A 15,425-nucleotide genomic window follows, 5' to 3' on the forward strand; every position below is an offset into this window, starting at 1 on the left:
TGATAACAAATGAATACAATGGGCTAATTATTAATATAATAGGCTAAGTAGGCTACATGTTAGGCTACTTATTATTCGAGCTGGCAGATTTTGCACGCAGCTGCCAACCTTTTCTTTCTTTCTTTCTTTCTTTCTTTCTTTCTTTCTTTCTTTCTTTCTTTCTTTCTCTTTTTTATGTGTTTTGTGTTATGAATAGGCGTGGTGCATGAGCTGCCAAATGGAATTGCCCTAAGGGATTAATAAAGTTGTCTTGAATCTTGAATCAACAATGTGGCCTATAAAATACAAAAACAACTTTTTTTTTTTTTTATCAGAGATTGTTGTTGTTTTACACTCCACTAAGAGGTGTCTCTAATATTTTGTCCACACCATTTGCTTGCTGATGTTGACAACAATGAACCTCTGTGGCCACAACATACAATGATCTGTTTGAGTAAAATGTGTTTAAATAACCTTGTGCCAGCAATTTGTATTGTAGGCTACCCCTTCCCTGTTTCGTCAACAAAAAAATGCCCCTGTGCACAAAGCAGCTCCTTAAAATCTACAAAACTGCAATTTCTGAATAAATTAAAGTGGAGTTGCTGCTACTGCATTGCTGGCTTAAAAGTGTTCAATATTTTTGGAAAGAATGAAATGTATCTATTAAATCTGAATATATCTGAACTGCACATTTTAACATTTGAATAGTGTTTTTGTGTTGAGGCATGTAGAGGGAGATACAGACAAAACACAGTGGAATAATAAAGATGAGAAAGGGCACATGAGTGGAATTGCAAATGAGCAATCCCAGTTGTCCCAGTTTAGTGTGGCTGAACAGTCCCTGAAGGCAGCATTAGGGCTGGTCGAGGTCAACAACATCTGTGGGTCTTTTTCTCTTTTAAACATTGATTCAGCTCAGTTTTTTTTTAAATCTAAATTTTGGTTATTTCTCAGCAGCATTGACGCTATTGATTAACCTTTGATTTATTTTTCTATATTATAATCCAATGGGTGTTTACAGTATTTCCACAGTCACACTCTGCTGCTGCAGTGTCCACACACTGACACACGGTCCAGTCTCTGAACGACCACCAGAGGGAGATGATGAAACACACTGTTGGTATCCTCACTGCATTGTTTACAGTATAGACACACAGAGTTAAGATGATTTAATTTGCTCTTAGCTTCAGGCTCACCCACAGATTTCTATCCAGATGTGAATGCACAGTTTACATTATGCATATTTCTATTAACTCCATCCACTCCCTCTGATTCTATTGTCAAACTCTCCAACTTCCATCATTTGATTCTTACAGGAAACGATCTGATCGTCTTGATAGTTTCTAATTTTATTTATTTAGGTTAAACTATAGTAAATACAGTGTTTGTGATGATCAGTGATTGTTTGTTATTCACTGGTCACTCAGGGTTCACTGGTCGACCTTCATTGGCCCATTATTACCCTTTCCCTCCGGATGGTTTCTCTCTTTCCCCCGACTCCAAAATCACTCCTTCACACTTTGGTCCCATCACTGTTCATCTCTTTGTTGCTACCTCCTCCTCCTCCTCATCCCTCTCTCTCTCTCTCTCCCTCTCTCTCTCTTGCTCTCTCCGTCTCTATCAGTCGCTCACCCGTAGCTAACCAGGGGGATGGATGTCAAGGACGTTATGCTGCTTGTCTCCCAAAGATAATCCCATTAAACTCAGGAATTTAATTATAGATTATCTCACACACATACACACAAACAGACATAAACACACACTCACATACGTGCACACCCAGACACATGCACACAAGTAGACTTATGCACTCAACACAACACAACACAGGTGCACACAAACACGCGTGCATGATGCATATAAAAGCACGAGACTGCTACGCCAAGATAATACTCACTCAAGTATCACACATGAATGTGACACACAAAGACACACTCACACACACACTCACACACTAAACACACAGTAGCTTCACCCCGTTGCCCTGTCAATGTGTATCAGTGTCACCCTCCAGTCGGCATTAACAACTTCACCAGTCTGTTTTTAGAGCAGCAAGGACGGAGCACAGCCGCTCTGCAGTGAATAAAGGAAGTAAAACAAAGGAGGTCACGGCTCCATGAAGCTGATTGGCTGTTGTCAACTCACTGGTTCACACTGGTTTACGGGAAACTCACTGGTTTACTGGAAACTCACTGGTTTAGGCTACGGCAGCCATCCACATAATTATGTGGGAATCTCCAGACAAAGTGACTGAGTGACAGAGTTTCATTAAAGGTGACATGTGTTGAGGATACAGTTTGTATGCTGTGCTGTGCTCGATCTCATTGGCTGTTCCAGGTGTTTCCATCAGAGGCCGATAGATGATTGACACCTGAATTGATCAGGAGCAATAAAATGATCACACAGCAGAGGTTCTGCAGGGGGGTCATGAAACCTTTGGTTGATTATACTTTTTTTTGTTTTGTTTCCACATTTAGTCTATGCTTAAAATAAAAACGTAAATTTGAATAGCTTGAATAGCTAGACATTGTTATTGGCATTGGTATCAGTTATGTTTATAAATGGCAGTGGCACGGCCATGAACATACGAACCTGTGTATTAATTGAATAGCTGAGTGTTGAATCCAGGGTACGTTTATACATGGTAGGCTACTAGGCCTAGTTTAAAGGGATAGTTCAACATTTTGGCAAATTGGACCATTTCCATATAGTAGCCTACCAGTTCCAGTCGGGGGCAGTTTTTCGCCAAGGAGTCTCGACGCATTTGCCTCTAAAACAACTCCTTCTCATAACGTTCTGTTATTATCTCATAGTGTGGTGAATGCGCAGGTCACAGCTTGTCTACCAGAGCGTTTTGGAGTTGTTGGATTGTGTATTTGATGAGTTTGATGAGGGAAGCCAAGAAATCCCATTAGCCTCCGTAGCGTAGCTCTGAGCAGCTCACGGCTCTGCTCCGCCGTTCTAAAAATAGCCTGCACCGACAATTAAAGGTAATGAACCTATCCGAAGACTAGGTATTATGGCAATTGGCCAAAAATGTTGAACTATCCCTTTAATATAATACACAATTTTATAAATATTTAAAGTAGGGGGTCTCTGCTTCATCTCTCCATCAGTTTGGGGGTCCTCGGCCTGAAAAACATTGAAGACCCGTGCACTAGAGGATTATTGGACACATAATTGTTTGTGATTGGGCCACACGACCCCTCAACATTTCTAGGGGGATCTAGAGTTGCAAAGGGGCTGAAAATTTCCATGGGAATTTGGGAAATATTCCAAATTGGAAACTTTCCATGGGAATTTATGGGAATTAACTGGAAATTGGGGGTAATTTAAAGGGACAACGAGGAGTTTGTATTTGCTTAATAAAGTCTCACCTTAATGTGAATGAATCTACGCTACCCACGCTTGTTAATGGGCCCATTTTCGATAAATATATCGTTTTGTCTCTATCGTTATTTTGTTATTATTAGTGGTGGTGGAAATGCTGCGAGACGACCAGCATTTCCTACTTTCGGTTTCGCGCACGCTGCCCGGCGGGTCTTGGGAATAACGCCGCCGAATCGCCGTTTATGGTCGGAACTACGACGGTATCTGATCGTCTTCGAACCTTTGACTTTAATTCTTGATGAATGAAAACATTCTTGGTCTTCGCCGGTCCAAGAATTTCACCGTGCGCGCGGAGGCTCATGGTAAATGTAGTATGAAGACACTCGCGCTTTCCAAAACTCCCTGTTGTCCCTTTAAACAAATTGTATCATATCCAAACATACATGTAAATATTTGGTTTTGCCATAAGCAGACATCCATGCTAAAATAATACAATTAAAAAACATGACATTTCAACAGATTCATTTGTGAGTAGAACTTTATTAAGTTTTAGTTCTTGTATGAACAATCAATTCTTTTACTGAACAACAAAAACATGAATGTTGAGTAAAATATTACGTCTCCCTTCCCCAACTAAGTTCCCTGTTTGCAACCCTACCTGGATCACGCAGGTGTCTTGTTAAAGGTCACATGGAGCATGAATGGATCAATAAATCACTATAAATCGATCATTTGGCACCTTTCAAAGAGGTTTCTGCTGCTGCTGCGGCCGCTTTGTTTTCCCATCACACACATAAACACACCCAGACATCATCATCATGTCTGAGTGTGGTGGAGTCGAGTGGATTATGTAACTGTACATATACATCGGCTGAACCTGAACCCCACTGCAGCAGCAGCACCGACCACGAGAGGAGGAGAAGACAGGGGAGACACAGACCGACGGAGAGAGAACCCGTCCTCCCTCCATCTATTTATACCTCTGCACCCCGTCCTTATCCCTTCATCCCACCCTCCGTCCATCTCCTCCTTTTTAATTAACCCTCCTCTTCTCCTCCTCTTCCTCTCTCCATCTCCCTCTGAGTCATCTCCCCTCCCCCCTCCCTCCGTCACACATCGCACCCCCTCCTCCTCCTCCTCCTCCTGTTTTCCTCTCCCTCCCTCTCCCTCTCCCTCTCCCTCTCTCTCTCGCTCTGCCTCTCCAGTATTTTCTCGGCGGCCGTGGAAGGCAGAGCGAGCACACACACACACACACGGGCGGCAGGTAAAGACAGGAAACCCTCTCTTCTTCTTCTATTTCTTTTTCTATTCATCTGCTCCAGAGGTTTTTGTGTTTATTCATCCATTGTGTGTGTGTGTGTGTTTGTGTTTGTATATTCTTGTGATCTCATATTGATCGGCTGCTGCTGCTCAGTGCAGAGAGGATGCAGGAGGATGCTGCTGGTATGTGTGTGTGTGTGAGAGGGTCTGTGTGTGTGCAAAACAGAGATGCTTCAGTTTTAGGTGTTACTGTATGTGTGTGTGTGTGTGTGTGTGTGTGTGTGTGTGTGTGTGTGATTTTGGTGCATTTTCTGTGACTCGTCTGAAAATGGCTGTCAGGGACAGGAAAGCATATGTGTGACAGTTTTAGGTGTTACTGTGTGTGTATGTATGTGTGTGTGTGTGTGTGTGTAAATGCAATTGGCTTTCAAATGTGTGTGTGAAAAGAGGAAGTGTGTATTTAGGCAGCAGTAACACTATGTGTGTGTGTGTTCGAGTGGATCCTGCAGTCGTGTGTGTGTGTGGGGGGTTGAGCGTGTTTTGGCTGAGGAAATATTGTGTGTGTTAAGTCCACATATATCAAGTATGTGTGTGTGTGTGTGTGTGTGTGTGTGTGTGCGTGTGTGTGTATGTTGGATGGCTGATGTGTTTTATAGACTATATGGAAGACACAGACATATGTGTGTGTGTGCCTATATGTGTGAATGTGTGTGTGTAAATGTCACAGAGACACACCGTGTGTGAGCTGCCTTTTAATATGGCAGTCATGTGTGTGTGTGTGTGTATGAGAGGATGCTTCATTTTCAGGCTTTAGTGTGTGTGCATTTGTGTGTGTGTGTGTGTGTGTGTGTGACTTTGCCTTGAAATGGCTGTTTATGTGTTTTGATCCCACACTCAATTACTGTTGGTCTATATATGTGTGTGTGTGTGTGTGTGTGTGTGTGTGTGTTTATATGTATGTGTGCAGCTTGTTTATGTGTTTTGGTTACGGTGAAGCCTCATAGTGTCATAACAAGTGTATGTATGTGTGTGTGTGTGTTTGTGTTTGTGTGTGTGTGTGTGTGTGGTTGGTGTTGGCAGGTGTGAAAAAACATACATGCTTATATACTGAATGTTTGTGTGCATGTGTGTGTGTGTGTGCTTCTGCTTCATTCATTTTCTTCAATTTCTTTGAAAATTGGCTATAAAGTGTGTGTGTGTGTGTGTGTGTGCGTTTTGGCAGCAGTAATTTGTGTGTCTGTGCGTGTGTGTGTGTGTGATCCTACGCTCAATTATGGTCAAGTCCTCGGTGTGAGTGTGTTAGACGGCAGACACATAAATGTGACGTGTGGGTGGATGTGAAGTGTTAACTGTGTGTGTGTGTGTGTGTGTGTGTGTGTGTGAGAGAGACGGTACTTGTGATAATTTGCTGAAGCTATATGTGTGTGTGTGTGTGTGTGTGTGTTCTTGTACATACTACGTTGTGAGGACCGGAAAGAGTTTTTAACCAACAGATTGAGGACATTTTTCGGAAGTGAGGACATTTTGGCCGGTCTTCACTTTTTCCAAGGGCTGTTAAGACTTTAGGTTATAATTAGGTTTAAGTTAGGTTAAGGTTAGGCATTTGTTTTAGATGGTTAAAGGTACATTGTGTAGGAATTACTCCCATCTAGTGTTGCGGTTGTATATTGCAGGCAACTCAATCGTATTTTTCATGCTGCACTCACGTGAAATTGGGCAGACCGCAGACGAACAACAGCCGCTGCACGTAACGGCATGAACAAGCCTCTATGTAAACAAGTGGTCCGTCAGCATGAGGCAAAACAATACACGTGACAATATGTTGTCATGGCGATGTCGTATTGTTTTACCGGCTTTCTCTCGACTTCTGTGACTAAAATGACATCTGGTTTGTTACCGACGGCCATCTGCCCGACTGCAGGTGAATGCAGCATCAGTGTAACGCTCCATTCCTCCTCACTGTGTTACCGCGGTGACTTTTCTCCGGTGAGTTTCCGTGGTTTCCTACCGTCACGCTGCCACTGAACGAACGAAAAACATGCCGACACGACAACATGGCAGCCAGCACCGAGCTTACCCGCTCCATGTAGATATGAATGATATGAACGGATAATTCAGAGCTGAAAGGAACACTTCAGTTTGTTGATGGGGGGGGGGATTACTGATGAATGAAAAACAGACTTTTGAATGAAATAATCGATTTTCGTGAATAGATAACAGGAGAAGTTACACAATGTCCCTTTAAGGTTAGGGTAAGGGGCTATAGGGAATACATTATGTCAATGAATGTTCTCACAAAGATAGCATTACAAGGATGTGTGTGTGTGTGTGTGTGAGTGTGGGTACATTATTAGCATCACGTATGTGTAAGAGCGCTCCACTTCCTGTGTGTGTGTGAGAAGCCTTCTGTTGCCCTTCTTCTTCTTCTTCTTCTTCTCCTCCTCCCTCACTTCAGCCAGAGTCCTTTAATTATTTATCTCTCTCTCTCTCTCTCTCTCTCTTTCTCTCTCTCTCTCTCTATCATGTCTTTATCTCTCTATATCTCGCGCCCTGCCTCGTTTCCACTCTCCATTTCATCCTCCATCGCTCTGCACCCTCTCTTTCTCTCTCTCTCTCTCTCTCTCTCTCCTCCTGGTCTTCGTCTATGTCTCTCTACCCTTCCTCTATATGAATCTCACCACAAACATTTTCTAATTAATTGAACGATCCATCACTGACTCTTAAAATTTCATGGTTAATCTTTTGCATCTCTGACTCTCTTTCTCCATTAAATCGCCGCCGTGGTTACTCACTTACTTTAATAAACGTCCCCCAGTTTTAATTGACGCCGTTAAAGTTCCAGTGAAAGGAGAAAAATTAACACATTCAGGCTTAAAAGAAATAAAAGTCCTTCTTATATTCTGCCTATGTGATGATGCGTGACTGGAAATATCATTAATATTTCAGTATGGCTGTTACCGCTGTGACCGTTATGTACAGTAGGCTTGTGAGCTATAACAGAGACTGTGGTGGTCATATAGTTATAGTCACAACTCTATTTATACTGTATCTATTAATTCTCATATTAGAAATAAGATATCTTCTCTCACAGAGTGTATCTTACTAGCTACCGGTGAATTTTCTATGTAAATGGAAAAGGAAATTGTTGGAGCTTCAGCAAATGTTAAGAGTATTGTATGTAACCATGCAAGCTACACGTATAGGCAACTAGCAAACTGCTGCATCTACAAGGTCACTTCAAATAACTGAACATAAATAATCCCAAAAATAAACACAATTTGCATGGAGCCAAACAAATTCATCAGATTTAGAGATAAAGAATCAACTAGATGCAAAATTCAAGGTTGAAGCAGCGACGATTGACGATTGTTGATTTGTTGCTGCGGTCAAAAACATTCAGTGGCCCCGTGCTGAAGCTAAAGTGTTGGGGCCCCCAAGGTTCAACTAACGGCTTTTTTTTTATTGGTTAATAAATCATTTTCCAATGCTTATTGATTAGTTCCAAACCATTAAGAACTACCTCAGGGATGCCAGGTGGTTGTAAAAAAGAAAAGAAAATAACTTTCACTGGACCATTTATCTGCTGGAGAAGGCCAGAGGAGCTCACATATATCCTCTGACTTTAAACATGTTATCAATGCCTTATTAATGTTTATAAATGCTTGATGGCTTGTTAGAAAGTGAAAAACATACAGAGAAAAGCAGATAATCACCAAAAATGTTATAGCCTACGGTCAAAGTGAAAGATTGAGCTCTGTAGAGATGGAGCAATGTTTAATATCAGTTCACTCTGAGAAGAATTTTTCAACTTTTTGTGAAAAACATTTTGAGGAGCATTGATGTCATCATAAAGGAAAACTTTGAAATGCAAATTCTTAAAGAAAAACTCTATCTCTTTTTTATGTCAGTGTGTAATTAATCAGTGAAATGTGACTTTAAGTGGGCAATTTTACACTCTAGAGGAAACAGCTGGGTTTCCTGCTTGAGGAATGAGAATAAATGCAAATTCTTAATTTCCAAATACAGTCATCACCAGATGGAGGTTACTTTTGTTATATCAATTTAACCTTTCTGCACGTATGTAAACGAACAATAATGAGTTCAAATCAATTATGTACAAGGTGAGGTGGTTCTTTATACAGCGTGGATTATGTGTTTATCTGATTCCACTCATTTATTATGCAAAAATACAGCAGATGCCACGATATTACGGATAACCTACACTTCCCACAATGCAACTTGCTGCCTTAATAGCCACATCCAGTGGACAGTAAATGGTCCATTGTAAACTTAACGTCCCAGTTTATGGGATTTTCTGCTGTAAAGTGTCGAAGCTTCTTTAGAGTCTTGATGTGGATCCAGATTTCATTCCTTCTCTCTCTCTATCCATCCCTCCTCTATTTTTCCACCTTTTCGTATCATTTTCTATCTCTTTACATCTACTGTACCTTCTATTCTCCCCCTCTTCATCCCTATCCAACACAGCCAAGATGATACAGTACACTGGAGATGCTCTCTTTTCCTTGCATGCCGTCATCTCATCTCTCTCTCTCTCTGCATCCCTCATTCACTCCGCCTGGCTCGCCCCTTCATGCACGTGTGTGTGAGTGTGTATGTGTGTGTGTGTGTTTTTTCAATGCTGGTATATTTTCTGCTGAGCACTGCAGTCTCTGGTAGGTGTGGTGTGGTGCGTTCATGGGTGTCCTCCCCTCTCTCTGCTACTGCTGCTGCTGCTGCTGCTGCTGTAGAGCTTACGTAACACACACAGTCTTTCTCTCTCTCACACACACACAAACACACACACAGGCACACACACAGTAAAATAGCAAACAGCACCGGGGCGAGATAGAGAGAGGTGAGAGAGAGACATTACAGCAGCGAGATGGGAGTTATACAGACAGATTGGGGAGGAAAAACATCTGGATGTGGGATGAGATAATACTGAGAAACACTTTGCTTGAATCATCAACACATGAGTTATCTGACAGGGATTCAAACGGCTTATTATCAAAGGAGAGGTAAATTAAATGTTAAATTAAATGAAATGTTACAGTAGAGCTCTGTGGCACAGGCTTTTTTGGTGTTATACTTAATAAATAATATTGCAATATTGAAATATTGCAATTTGTGTGTCGATAAGATCCAGTAATTACATGGGAAAACAAGACTAAAACATCCTCTAAGTGTCAATCTGATGTTTGCAACAACTATGGCGAATAAATAACATGACAAATAGATTTTTCTTTTTACTGGTACAAGAATCCAGCAGCTGTGTTTGGAATAAGATGAAGTTAAAGCAAGTTTTACATGATGATGACACCACATCGCAAGTATAGCACCTCAAACTAAACTAAACTGAGTGATGAGGTAATGAAGGTTTTTGCGAATTCATCACTCAAAGGTTGAGGGGACACGATGAGAGCTGCATTTTTGCTTAATCACAGCTCGTCAGACTGAAGCCTTGTTGGAAGTCAAGTGTTTTAGGTGCTCAGACTTCACTGGACGGTGGGAGAAGAGGCAGACACATTTTTATGAAAATATGATGATAAAAGATCACATTTGCAGATTGTCTCTCCAAGAACCCATACATTTACATGTAATACATAATGTATATTGAATCTCCATCATATATATAAGGTAAAAACATATGGTATTAGAAACTGGCACAGTTTCATTAGCATGTAGAGTTTTTATATAAAAATTAATATATATTGCTGAAGTATGGTTGAAATATTATATAATATGAAATTGCTCTTGCTTTAATGTAATAAGGTATCATATTTGTACCATATAATGCTATTTTGCAAAAAAAGCACCTTTATATTGGCCTATAACCTATCCATGTACAGTTAACACAAATGGCAACATCCATCCACCCCTTGGCTAAATGAAGATGCTACTTTGGTTTATAATGCACAAAATATTCACAAAACTAACAACAGTCTCACTGGTTTTCTGTTTCGTGCTGAAGTTAGAATGAGATGGAAACAACGGTAAATGTTGGTTAAACATCAGTTAGCACGTTAGCCTTTGGCCTCCCAGAGCCACAAGCAGAGTCACGCTGACTGAAGTTTCATATAAGGTGCAGAAATATATCAATGAATATGTATCAGCGTGTTTGGCTTTGATGTTTTGAGGACGTGATCAGAAAGAGCAGGAATAGCAGAATTTCTAATATGCTCCTGCTGTACTGCTGCTCCACCCTCAGGAGATACTGTTTGGAAAAAAAAAACTGCAGTACTGCAGGGTGGGGCTTCAAAACAGCATCAAAAGACAGAGAGAGTGAGGGAAAGAGAAAAAGAGCAAGAGAGAGAATGAAAAACAAACTAAAATTAATAGAGGCCAGGAGAGAAAATCACCCACGCATCAATCCCCTTGACTCTGGAGTGCGTGGATGTTTGAGCAACGCTGGAGGCGACTCAGGCACCTTATCTGCTCCTTCTTATTGCTGAGCAGCGTTTTATACATTTTACACATTTTGCTGACGTGTTTTGTCCCCTGTGACTTTTACAATGAGTTCTATATGAAGTGAAGAAAGCACAAATTCGCAGGTCGTCTGAGTTGTAATCGACCGGGCGGGCGGACAAGGCCGCTGTGACAATGGGATGAAAATATCCCTGAGTCGTCCAGAAAAGACTGTGACAGAGGAAGTTGAGAGAGGACGGTCGGTGGCAGCAGCAGCAGAGACAAGGAGCAGTAATGTGGTTTTTGTTGCAGGTTAAAAGCAACACACAAGGGGAGTGGGTGGGGGGGATTTATGTCCCAATAGAGGAGAAGAAAGGCGACAGGGAGACTATTAAAAGAAAGAAATGTGGCTTCAGGAAGGTTTCACATAATAATAATAAAAAACAACACAGTGTGTGTGTTTGCTTTCAGGCTGAGAGTCAGATCAACACCAGAGGGAAATCGCAGAGGAAACCAGACAACAAAGGAACTCATATTATGCAGAGAAAGAGAAATTTTTAGAAAAAAAAAAAGAAAAAAGAAGCTTCTAAAACCCTGACGAGAATATCATTAGTTTCAGATCACATCAAAACTGTTTTAATATCCATAAATATCCATGAAGATATCCATAAATAAATATGCTGTGTTGGTAGCCGGGTTGCAAGACAAAAAGATTACATAAGGAAAAGATCACAGGAGTGCACAAGTTTTGAAGTAACATGTACATTGACTTAATAAGGACTTTAATGGGTTTAAGACATAAAAATAATATAAAAGAGGAAATCCATAATGAATTCTGATAAAAAGGGACACCTGCTTTGCCCAAATGACACTAAAGTTCGTTATGGCTTTAAGTCTCTACATTGTCACAGCTCAAACATAAATTTATACGACAAAATAGATGAGAAAGAGACCACGAAACGACCTATAAGGACGGTTCAAAGTCACAGGAGAAGACGTAAATGCTTATAGGTGCATATCTGCTTCATGCAAAGTTAAGTAGAAACTCATAAACGCAGTAGAAGAACCTTCAACAAATACTGATGTTACCTATCAGATAAGATCAAGTCCCTATTTGACGTGACAATTTCTGGCTTAATCAATTTATTCGGATGATAATCAGTCGAGCAGTTGAACACAGTGGGAGGTTTAAAAATGGAGCTTCATCCTCCCTATAGTCACTTCTATGATAAACTGAACTGACACAGAGGGGAGACCATCCCAGAATGACTCTGTTGCCAAGCAGGACCGGTGAAAGAGAGTGAAAAAACCATAAACATTAAACAAACAGACACTGCAGCCAACTATCGGCTTCTAATGTGGTCGGTGCAGCTGTGCCAAGGAAACACTAAATGGGATTGAACTATTATCAGTGCATTATATATTATCATTAGTATCCACACCTGTGCTTCTTTGCATCGTTGAGTCGACAACATTGCAGCGCTGCGTTGGTGTAAAAAAAAGCAGCCACGACTCCGCTACTCTACTCTGAATTTACTGCACATCCTTTCTGGCTTTTTTGGAAAGAGCTGTGACAGGTTTCTGCAAGCTAGCACTGAGCCAGATTTAGCTCTTCACCGATCAATAAAGTATTCATACAGTACGGAGACGAGGACGGCATAAAAGGCCTTTTTTTTTTTTCCTCTTTTCTTCCTTTGACATATTGTTGCAGCGCTGCGAGCCTGGAATATCAATGAGGAGGAAAAAAGGGGGGAAACACCCATGGAGTAGGCCTAGATTAGCGTGGATGATGATGGTGAAATGACAATGAGGATGGAGTCTCCCATCTCCCACTGTTGTGGAGTTTATGTTCGTTGAAGGTTAATGATGTCAGTGGTGAGCAGGAAAAGAATTTAATGCATCTTCAAACAGAATGAATACATTTTTATCCAAGTGATGTGAAGCTGTTCAGGGGGGAAATATCAAAGTGAATTGACTCCTTTCATGTAGAAATGAATAGGAGGAAGTTAAAAAGGTTGTTCAGGACGTAAAGACAAAGTCGACTTTATAATCTGGTGCTCCTGAATATATATGAGCTAAATATGAGCTTTACATCTCTGTGGACCAGGAGTGAGTTGCAATAGCGCTAGTTTTATGAGCTAGTTATGAAACCAAGATGCAACATAAAATCTATAAAAATGTCTTAGCTAATGTTTTATTGATGTGTGAAATGGCTGCTTTAAAACATAAGCACCAGCTTGTCAAAAGCAATCAACCATATGAGGTCACAGCAGCACCAGCTACATGCTAACGCTGCGTTTCGAGACGCACCAGGTCAGAATAACCAAAAACATGGCGGACTGGGACAAACTTTGCATTCAAAGTGCTTCACGTAAGACATAAAAACATTACAAAGGGCACAAAAACAATTTAAAAAGGAACGTGTCAATGTATTTTGGCATTAAAATGCATTTAATTGATGATTTAGCTACCGTTGGCGGTGACTTCGCCAAGTCGGAGCTCCGACTTCAGGTGGCGTTCGAACGCAGCATAATATCGGCTAACGGCTAAAAAAAATTTGCTCAAATGTGTCATATTATTTGTAACTTCATCATCTATGCATATACTGGCAAATATTGTGTTTGTTTTAGATTCATAATTAGATTTAATTGAACGAAACTCAGATTGAATATGATTGCTACTGTATAACGTTAGCAATAGTAGCCTACCATTAACATTTTTTTAAAACAATTTTTGAGAAGCATTTTTGAACAAGAATTAGATAAAAATATAACAAATATTCAGTATTGACTTTAATGTGTTGTATTAGCGAGCTAGAGTTAGCATTTGCAGTTAGCAGTCATGAATTTTCTGTCATTTTGTGGTTCATTTTAACGAGTAACATTTAAAAAAAAAAATCCAATCAAATTTATGTTTTAATAATAAAATTAAACATTTTAAAAAAAGAATGAATTCAGCAAAAACATGGAGATGCAGCTCAGGGCCACGCAGCACTGGTCTTTGTTTTTAACAAACAGTGTGAGATGCTGCTGCTCTGTGGCCTACTTAGGTGGATGTTCTTGTGAATGATTGAGCTGTTTTTCAAAGGGTTGGGTGGCACCCAGAGATACATCTTTCCTGCATTAGCGCTGCAGGATTTTCCGATCAGGTCTCTCCTGGGAGAAGAAGAGGCGGTAACAGGAAACAACAGTGATAGAAAGAAAAGAAGCGCCTAGAATGACTGTGAAAATAGTAGCAGGGTCAAAGTGAAGAAGCATTACCTGATTACTTCACCGAGTAAAAAGCCTATTTATAAGAAAGACCTTGTATAAACAACAACGCCTAGAGTATATAAATATATTTTGAACTGGGAATCAAGGTTTGTAGGCTATAGTAAATACTGTATGTAGAGAATAGCCTACTATTAAAGAAGTGCTTACAGTGCAGTTTTGATGCATTTCCTTACACAAGTTCCTTGCACTTTTTAAAATAGATATAATACCAAGGTTTTTTAGTAGGTACACTGAAGCTTATTAATCTCCCTCACCTGTAAGTCCCTTTGCATAAAAACATCTGACAGATGAGTAAATGTAAAGTGAAATTATCCCTACAAAAGGAGTCTGAGCAAGGCTGTGGCCCTTAAGTTTACAGTCGGCTCTGCAGGCTAAATCAGCACTTCAGGAAGTGTTGACACAGGATAAAGTGTATTAATGAGATGCACAGTAAGGGACTCGCCATGTTTCACTGGGTTTTTAGATGGAAGAAGGGCGAAGAGGAGAGCAGGATTGTCATTTCCGGTCCTCACTTTGAAAAGGTTGAGGAGAGGTTTCTGTCTGACAATCTGACAAGCACTCTGAAGTCTGAAGCACTGAAGAGCTTTTAGACTGTCGTGTAACTGAAAGGTCACTGGTTTGAGTCCGTAGCGACAGTCCTGTGTCCTTCATAACCAGACACAGACCAGACCTAAAAAAAAGAGAGAGAAACAAGCATTTTTTTTTTTTACACTTTGATCCCCTGTTGGCTCTGACATAACACAGGTAAGAGCAGTTTGAGAGGTCGGGCTGCAGGAAAACAAAGGAAGCGTCAGTCACGCATAGTTGTAGGTGTAGCAGACTTGACACCACTGTGTCACCTCAGCAGGTGTGAGGCTGGAGGTTTCACCTGATACGAGAATCACAGGTGGATGGTTTCAGTAGCTACACATGGAAAAGATGCTTGTTTGCTGAATAAAGGGGCATCGAATCGAAAGCAAGTTACGATATGTATATGAAAGTCAACTATACAGAAATGTATATAGAAGTAAAGACGAGATTAGAGTAGTGGTTACAGTTTTAGGTCGTCTTTCAAACTGGTCTGCTGCTGAATCCAGAGGTCGAAGGGCGCAAAGAGAGTTTCACATGAAAACATGGAGGTAACAGACACTTGTTGCTTTTAAAGGGATACTTCACCCAAAAACAATAATTCAGCAATCA

At 40.6% G+C, this 15,425-nt stretch overlaps 1 protein-coding gene across 1 annotated transcript in view; it reads left to right on the forward strand.

The window, feature by feature from the left end:
• Window positions 1-4,188: 4,188 nt before the first annotated feature.
• Window positions 4,189-15,425, forward strand: part of eno2 (enolase 2) — a 38,242-nt gene continuing 27,005 nt past the window's right edge. Inside the window, exon 1 of the mRNA XM_085790860.1 lies at window positions 4,189-4,573. The gene's annotated coding sequence lies outside the window, so the exon portion shown is untranslated. The remainder of the gene's footprint in view (window positions 4,574-15,425) is intronic.

The sequence above is a fragment of the Trachurus japonicus genome, chromosome 11 (genome assembly GCF_045865225.1).
Source record: "Trachurus japonicus isolate A0001 chromosome 11, Traja_1.0".
Lineage (NCBI taxonomy): Eukaryota > Metazoa > Chordata > Actinopteri > Carangiformes > Carangidae > Trachurus > Trachurus japonicus.